Genomic DNA, 7495 nt, shown 5'->3' with positions numbered 1-7495 from the left:
AAAACCATAAATCAGAGGCCGGGCGCGGTGGCTCAAGCCTGTAATCCCAGCACTGTGGGAGGCCGAGGCGGGTGGATCACGAGGTCAAGAGATCGAGACCATGCTGGTCAACATGGTGAAACCCCGTCTCTACTAAAAATACAAAAAATTAGCTGGGCATGGTGGTGCGTGCCTATAATCCCAGCGACTCAGGAGGCTGGGGGAGGAGAATTGCCTGAACCCGGGAGGCGGAGGTTGCGGTGAGCCGAGATCGCGCCATTGCACTCCAGCCTGGGTAACAAGAGCGAAACTCCGTCTCAAAAAAAAAACCAAAAAAAAAAAACAACAAAAAAAAAACCCATAAATCAGAAGGTATTCTGAAATTTAAAATTATTTTGCAGATGAGGTGACCTGCAAATGGAGCAGCGTCAAAGTCAAGAGAGATGTAATTCATAGACAGACTGGATGAACGCCCATCTGTGTGATTTGATATGCCCTATGCCAAGGAATGCTCCTTCACTGTCCCTAAAATTCCATCATCAGCAATATATTTTCTTGGATTTGCCATTCCCTTTGAATCTTACTCTTTTTTTTTTTTTTTAGGCAGAGTCTCGCTCTGTCACCCAGGCTGAGTGAGAGTGCGGTGGCGAGATCGAGGCTCACCACAACCTCCGCCTCCTGGGTTCAAGTGATTCTCCTGCCTCAGCCTCCTGAGTAGCTGGGATTACAGGCGTGCACCACCACACCGGGCTAATTTTTGTATTTTTAGTAGAGATGGGATTTTACCATGTTGTTCAGGCTGGTCTTGAACTCCCAAACTTGTGATCCACCCACCTCAGCCTCCCAAAGTGCTGAGGTTACAGGTTTGAGCCATCGGGCCTTGCCAGATCTTACTCTTAAAAGACAAATTCTCTTGGGCTGGGCGTGGTGGCTCACACCTGTAATCCCAGCATTTTGGGAGGCTGAGGCGGGTGGATTACCTGAGGTTGGGAGTTTGAGACCAGCCTGACCAACATGGAGAAACCCTGTCTTTACTGAAAACACAAAATCAGCCAGGCGTGGTGGCACTTGCCTGTAATCCTGACTACTCGGGAGGCTGAGGCAAGAGAATTGCTTGAACTCAGGAGGCGGAGGTTGCAGTGAACCAAGATCATGCCACTGCACTCCAGCCTTTCTGAGAGAGTGAGGCTCTGTCTTCAGGAAAAAACAAAACCAAACCAAAAAACCTTATTTAAGACTGAAGGATAGCCCTTTTAAATCAAAGATATGTAGCTTTATGCAAATTCCCTGCTTTGTCTTTATTTTCTGTCTTCCTTGGACACTCCTGTTTCTTCTTCAGTATTTATGGGGTGGTGCTGACAGTGACGAAGAGCAAATAGAGAAATCAAGGAGAGGTAAAAATTTAACTTATGAGTTAACATTCCTGATAAGATGACCACTTCTCATATTATGCATCTTTGGTTCACCACTTTCTTGGTTAAAGGAGTATAACATAGTCGCACCAGAATGGGTTCCGATATGGGGAATATAATACTTTGAATCATTCTTTTGGAATTACTTCCACTCTGGGCATATCAGCTTGTTTTCAGTGAGTCCAATCCTTGATGAGACCATGGCATGCCACTGAACACTTCTGGCTTTACCTGGAGAGGTGAGATTTAACTTCTGGAAGCCTGATCTAGCCAGATCAGATGAGGCAGAGTGGTAGGGACAGGCATGGTTCCCCCCAGAGGAGGAAACAAATCTGCCTTCTAATTGGTATCCCAGGTAGGTACAGGAGACACTGGCAAAGCCAGTTTAACCAGCATCTTGGGCAAGATTTGGCCCATACTTTTTTCCTGCTTCCAGTGTCCCCTAGCAGAACTGGAAGCATCCTATACGTTCTGTGGCTGCATATGAACCCAGTGCAGCAAGCATACCATACATAATTTTTTTTTCTCCAAAGCCCCGTGTCTGTAGAAGCTGAGCCTATACTTTAATTCCAAGCAACATAAGCATAATTAAGACCCATGAGACTGAGATTCTCTCTCTCTCTCTCTCTCTTTTTTTTTTCTTTTGAGACCGAGTCTCACTGTTGCCCAGGCTGGAGTGCAATGGTGTGATCTTGGCTCACCGCCACCTCAGCCTCTCGGACTCTCCTGCCTCAATCTCCCGAGTAGCTGAGACTACAGGTGCGCACCACCATGCCCAGCTAATTTTTATATTTTTAGTAGAGACGGGGTTTCATCATGTTGGTCAGGCTGGTCTCAAACTCCTGATCTCAGGTGATCCACCCGCCTCAGCTTCCCAAAATGCTGCTGGTATTACAGGCGTAAGCTACTGAAACTGGCCCTGAGTTTCTGTCTTCCCTGGTAGGTATTTAGGAAAATAAATTTACTTAATCATTCATTCCCTGGTAGGTATTTAGAAAAATAAATTCACTTATTCAGGTCACCAGAGCATTAGCAACTACACCAGGGAAATATTTAGTCCAATTATACGCTGTGGATTAGAAAATTATATTATTTAAAAAATTCTATTCAATTGGCTGGCTGCAGTGGCTCATGCCTGTAATCCCAGTACTTTGGAAGGCTGAGGTAGGAAAATTGCTTGAGCCCAGGAGTTTGAGGTCAGTCTGAGCAACATAGTGAGATCCTGTTTCTACTAAAAAAATTATTGAACCTATTCAGCCAAAATAGCAGAATAATATACCTACATCATTGAATTGTGGTGAATATTGAATAACAAGGCTGGGCATGGTGGCTGGCACCCATAATCCCAGCACTTTGGGAGACCGAGGCAGGAGGATTCCTTGAGGTCAGGAGTTCGAGACCAGCCTGGCTGACATGGTAAAACCCTGTCTCTACTAAAAAATTACAAAAAGTAGCCAGGCATTATGGCTGGCACCTGTAATCCCAACTACTCAGGAGGCTGAGGCAGGAAAATCGCTTGAACTGAGGAGGTGGAGGTTGCAGTGAGCTGAGATTGCACCATTGCATTCCAGCCTGGGTGACAGAGCAAGACTCCTCTCAAAACAAAACAACAAATAACATAACAGTATTTGTAAAGCACTTAGCATAATTCCTGAGCAAGCACTCAATAAATATTAGCTATTATTATTTTCCTTTATTCAAGAAGTATTTTTTGAGCACCTATTACGTGCCACATACTGTGTTAGGGGCTAGAAAGTCAGCGATGAGTAAAATGGGCAAGGTGTCTGCCTTCTTGGGGTGGAGAGAGAGACACCAAACAGATTCATTCAACAATTAACAGCTATTAGGATCAGGCTTCTCTAACTCCTCGAGGGTACGTCAGTGAATAAAACACTTAGTGGAACTTAATTTTTAGAAATTAGCCCAATTGCTTTCTAAATAAATGTATTATTAGAAATGGTAAGTACTAATCATGAAAAGCCTAGGGTGGAATGAGGGCTTCTAAAAGGTTCCTAATTCAGCCTGGCTGCTGGGGGAAGTCCTTTATATGGATGTGACATTTTAAGTTTGAGGTCTGGATAAAAAGTAGGCTGAATTGAGATGAGGAGTGGGAGGTGAAGGCAGAGAACATATGTATAATGCTAGTAGCTCATATTTAATTCCATGTTCCATGCCTTTTCACAAACGTTCTAGAGAACAGGGCTGCCAAAGATGAGAGGTGATTCCTGCATCTGAAGTTTGCAATCAGGCTGGGCGCAGTGGCTCATGCCTGTAATCTCAGCATTTTGGGAGGCGGAGGCCGAAGGATTGCTTGAGCCCAGAAGTTCAAGACCAGCCTGAGCAATATAGGGAGATCCTGTCTCTCTCTGTCTCTCCCCTGACCCCACCTCTCTTTTAAAGACATTTGCTATCAGATTGAATTTAGTCCTCAGCTCCATGATGTATGGCAGCAGCTCTTCCCCTTCTCAGAAATCACTGACAGTTGGCAGTTGCCACCTCAGCTTCCCTTGGTCTCCGTTACCTGGAATAGTCAGTCCCAACTGTGATAGAAATGACCTCTCTCTAGCCAGGCATGGTGGTGCGCGCCTATAATCCCAGCTACTCAGAAGACTGAGGTATGAAGGGTCGCTTGAACCTGGGAGGTGGAGGTTGCAGTGAGCTGAGATTGCACCACTGCACTCCCGTCTGGGTGACTCTGTCTCAAAAAAAAAAAAGGAATGACCTCTCTGGGAACTGACCTCAGCTTCTTTTACTTGCCTTAATGAATGTCATCCTAGTGCCCCCAGAAACATGTCAGCATACATTTGCTGCTGGATTTAAATAATCAAGGGTGGGCTGAATAATCAATCTTTGAGAGTTGAACTACCTTCCTCCCCCAACATGCACATAATCCTTTAGCCCACTTTTCCTTTGCCACTGAAGTTTCTCTCATTTAAGTTTTAATGCTCCTCTTGTGTATTTCCACCAGCAAGCTTTCAAACCCTGGTTCATATTCCAGCTTAGAAATAGTTCACATAGTTCTGTGTAGACATAACATTTACCGGAATCAGAGATGGGTGGATTCTGATAGTGGGTTGTGGAGTAGTCTCCAGCGCAGTCAAAATAAGAATTTGAGAAACAAATGCTTTGAGGAGCTAGTTCCCCATAAACTTCTCAAATGTACTTGCTTAAATCCTGTCTAAGGATCAGCGGAATCCAGGGAAGTGGGGGCCTGGGTGAGAAAGCCTTGGTTTGCTCACTGTTTGCTGTTTTACAGCAGAAATTCTAAACTCTCTTTATCGTCAATAGCTCTCTAACAAAGGACACAATGGAATGTGCCTATTTTCAAATTCCTGTAAAAAAGGGCCCTGGAAGAACTCCAAGCCTGGTGTCGGGTGATTTACTTCACTGTTTTTTAGTGATTTCACTTAAGACTCTAAGTTTTTGAGAGAGGCCTTACCAATCATCAGCATTAGTGTGGAGCCGCGTATAAGAAGCATCTAAATGGGCTGTGATTGAGGAGAATAAAATACAACTGTCCATATCCTGTTCGAAGTGTGGGGAGAGCTAGGGAGGGAAGTGAGCTGGGAGTAGCTGGGAACTTTTTACATTTCGGCAGCACCGATCCAAAGGTCTGAAGGGAGGGGGAGATTGTTGTTGGTAAGCCAGACGGTAGGGTTTGAGGTGCCTCTTGCAAGGACAGCTGGCTTTAAAGGTGTGGGGGATCGGCACTTATGTTTCTCAATACATAACCTTACATTGGGAAGCAGTTCCTCTGTCCTGAATGCTCTGCTCCCTGTTCTTCCATGGCTATTCCTTCCTATCATTCGGTTCTCATGGAAATTGTCACCCTCCTCTACCTAATGCAAGGTAGCAACACACTTGTTCACAACATATTCTTCCCTTTTAATTACCTGCCCAAGGCTGGGTGTGGTGGCTCACACCTGTAATCCCAGCACTTTGGGAGGCCAAGGTGGGCAGATCACTTGAGGTCAGGAGTTTGAGACCAGTCTGGCCAACATAGTGAAACCCTGTCTCTACTAAAAAATACCAGAATTATCTGGCTGTGGTGGTGCACGCCTATTGTCCCAGCTACTTGGGAGGCTGAGGCACAAAAATTGCTTGAATCTGGGAGGCATAGGTTGCAGTGAGCCAGGATCATGTCACTGCACTCCAGCCTGGGCGACAGAGCAAGACTCTGTCTCAAAACAAAACAAAACAAAAACCAACAAAAAAACCCCAGGCGCAGTGGCTCATGCCTATAATCCCAGCACTTTGGGAGGCTGAGGCAGGTAGATCACCCGAGGTCAGGACTTTGAGACCAGCCTGGCCAATGTGGAAAAACCCTGTCTCTGCTAAAAATGCAAAATTAGCTGGGCATGGTGGCGCATGCCTGTAATCCCAGCTACTTGGGAGGCTGAGGCAGGAGAATCACTTGAATCCGGGAGGTGGCGATGGCAGGGAGCCAAGATCGTGCCATTGCACTTCAGCCCAGGCAACAAGATCAAAACTCTGTCTCAAAAAAAAAAAAAAAAAAGTTACCTGCCCAGCCCTTACTTACTTTTATGTGACATTTTTGTTTTTCTTTTTGATTCATTACTGGACTTTAAGCTTCAAGTTAGTAAGAAGCTTATCTGTTTAATGTGGAGTCTAGTGACTGGCACATAGTAGGTACTCAGTAAAAGTGTTGAATGAATGGCAAGGAATAGGATAATTGACTTTGTACAATTTGAGTTAAGAAGAAATTAACTTTGCAGGGTCCATACAAAGTAACTGTAGGTAATTGTTTTTTTTTGACCCTTATACAAAGTAACAATATTTTGAGGTATGTGAAAGTCATTTCTTTCCTAGAAAGAATTCTGAAACCAATGGAAAAATAGAAAGCAGGCTAGAGATATCTGATAAGAATACAACTAAATTAATCTCAAACTAGATGTGTGATGTCTAGATGGGTGAAACTAGATGTGGGCTGCTCTTATCTAAACGTACAATCTAAAACCACTTAATCTGAAATTCCTCAGCTTTCTACATTATTCTCTGGTCATTTTACTATATGGGCCAGAAATGGGTGAGAAATGTAGAAATTACTCACTGGGGCTTGGAGATGTCATTTGGTGAACCTGTTGATTTTGAGGGCCAATGGGTAGAGTGCTAGTTGAAGGACATTTTTTTTCTTCCATTTCCGCAGCCTATTTCACAACCCCTTCCTTTTTTTTTTTTTTTTTTTTTTTTTTAAGATAGGGTGTCACCATCATGGCCAGGCTGGTTTTGAACTCCTGACCTCAGGTGATCCACCCATCTCAGCCTCCCAAAGTGCTAGGATTACAGGCGTGAGCCACCGCACCTGGCTAACCCCTTGCTTTCTTCTTTTCCAGATTCTAAGCTCAGACAGACATCAGCTGGATGAAGCCCCAGGTTCAAAAAAACTGGGATGAAAAGTACTAGTAGCAAATGAACTCCCAATTTCTCACCTGCTGTGAAGTTTCCCATTCACTGCAAGCAGAGTCCAGGTGAAAGCAAAGGCTCTTCACCCGCAGAAACCCTCTGTGCAGGTAACCCATGATTTATTCCCAGCGACCTGATGAATCTGGAGAAAGGACTAGAATGGTTCTGCCAAATGATTTAAATGAAGAATCCTGTGGGCCTAGCCCAGCCCTCCACGCTAACCAATCTGAGTCTGGCAGGAGTGTGGTGTTCTGTTTACAGCTGCCAGATCAGCTCCTGTTGTAGGTGCTACATGCTGGCCTCAGCTGAGCCTGCGGTATGTGATAACTCCAGTCCCTCTGTTCTGTGCAATTCAAACAATTAACAAATACCAACCTGGCCCCAGCCACGTGCCCAGTCACTGCCGGGTTGCCCAAGAAACCAAGTAAGCACATTCTGGGGCAGGGATGGAGGGCATTCAAGAAAGAAGTCAGAAAGCCGTATTCATTATTCTATTTACTGAGGGCTTAGTCAGGCACTGATCCTGCCAATGGGGAAACAGCAATGTCTCCTTCCCTCATGGAACTTACACCTGAGCATTATTTCAGCATACTTGTGTGTTTTCCTTATTTCTTTCCTTCCTTCCTTCCTTCCTTCCTTCCTTCCTTCCTTCCTTCCTTCCTTCCTTCCTTCCTTCCTTC

The sequence above is a fragment of the Cebus imitator genome, unplaced genomic scaffold (genome assembly GCF_001604975.1).
Source record: "Cebus imitator isolate Cc_AM_T3 unplaced genomic scaffold, Cebus_imitator-1.0 Scaffold54, whole genome shotgun sequence".
In the NCBI taxonomy this organism is placed as follows: Eukaryota; Metazoa; Chordata; class Mammalia; order Primates; family Cebidae; genus Cebus; species Cebus imitator.
This window is presented reverse-complemented; position numbering follows the sequence as displayed.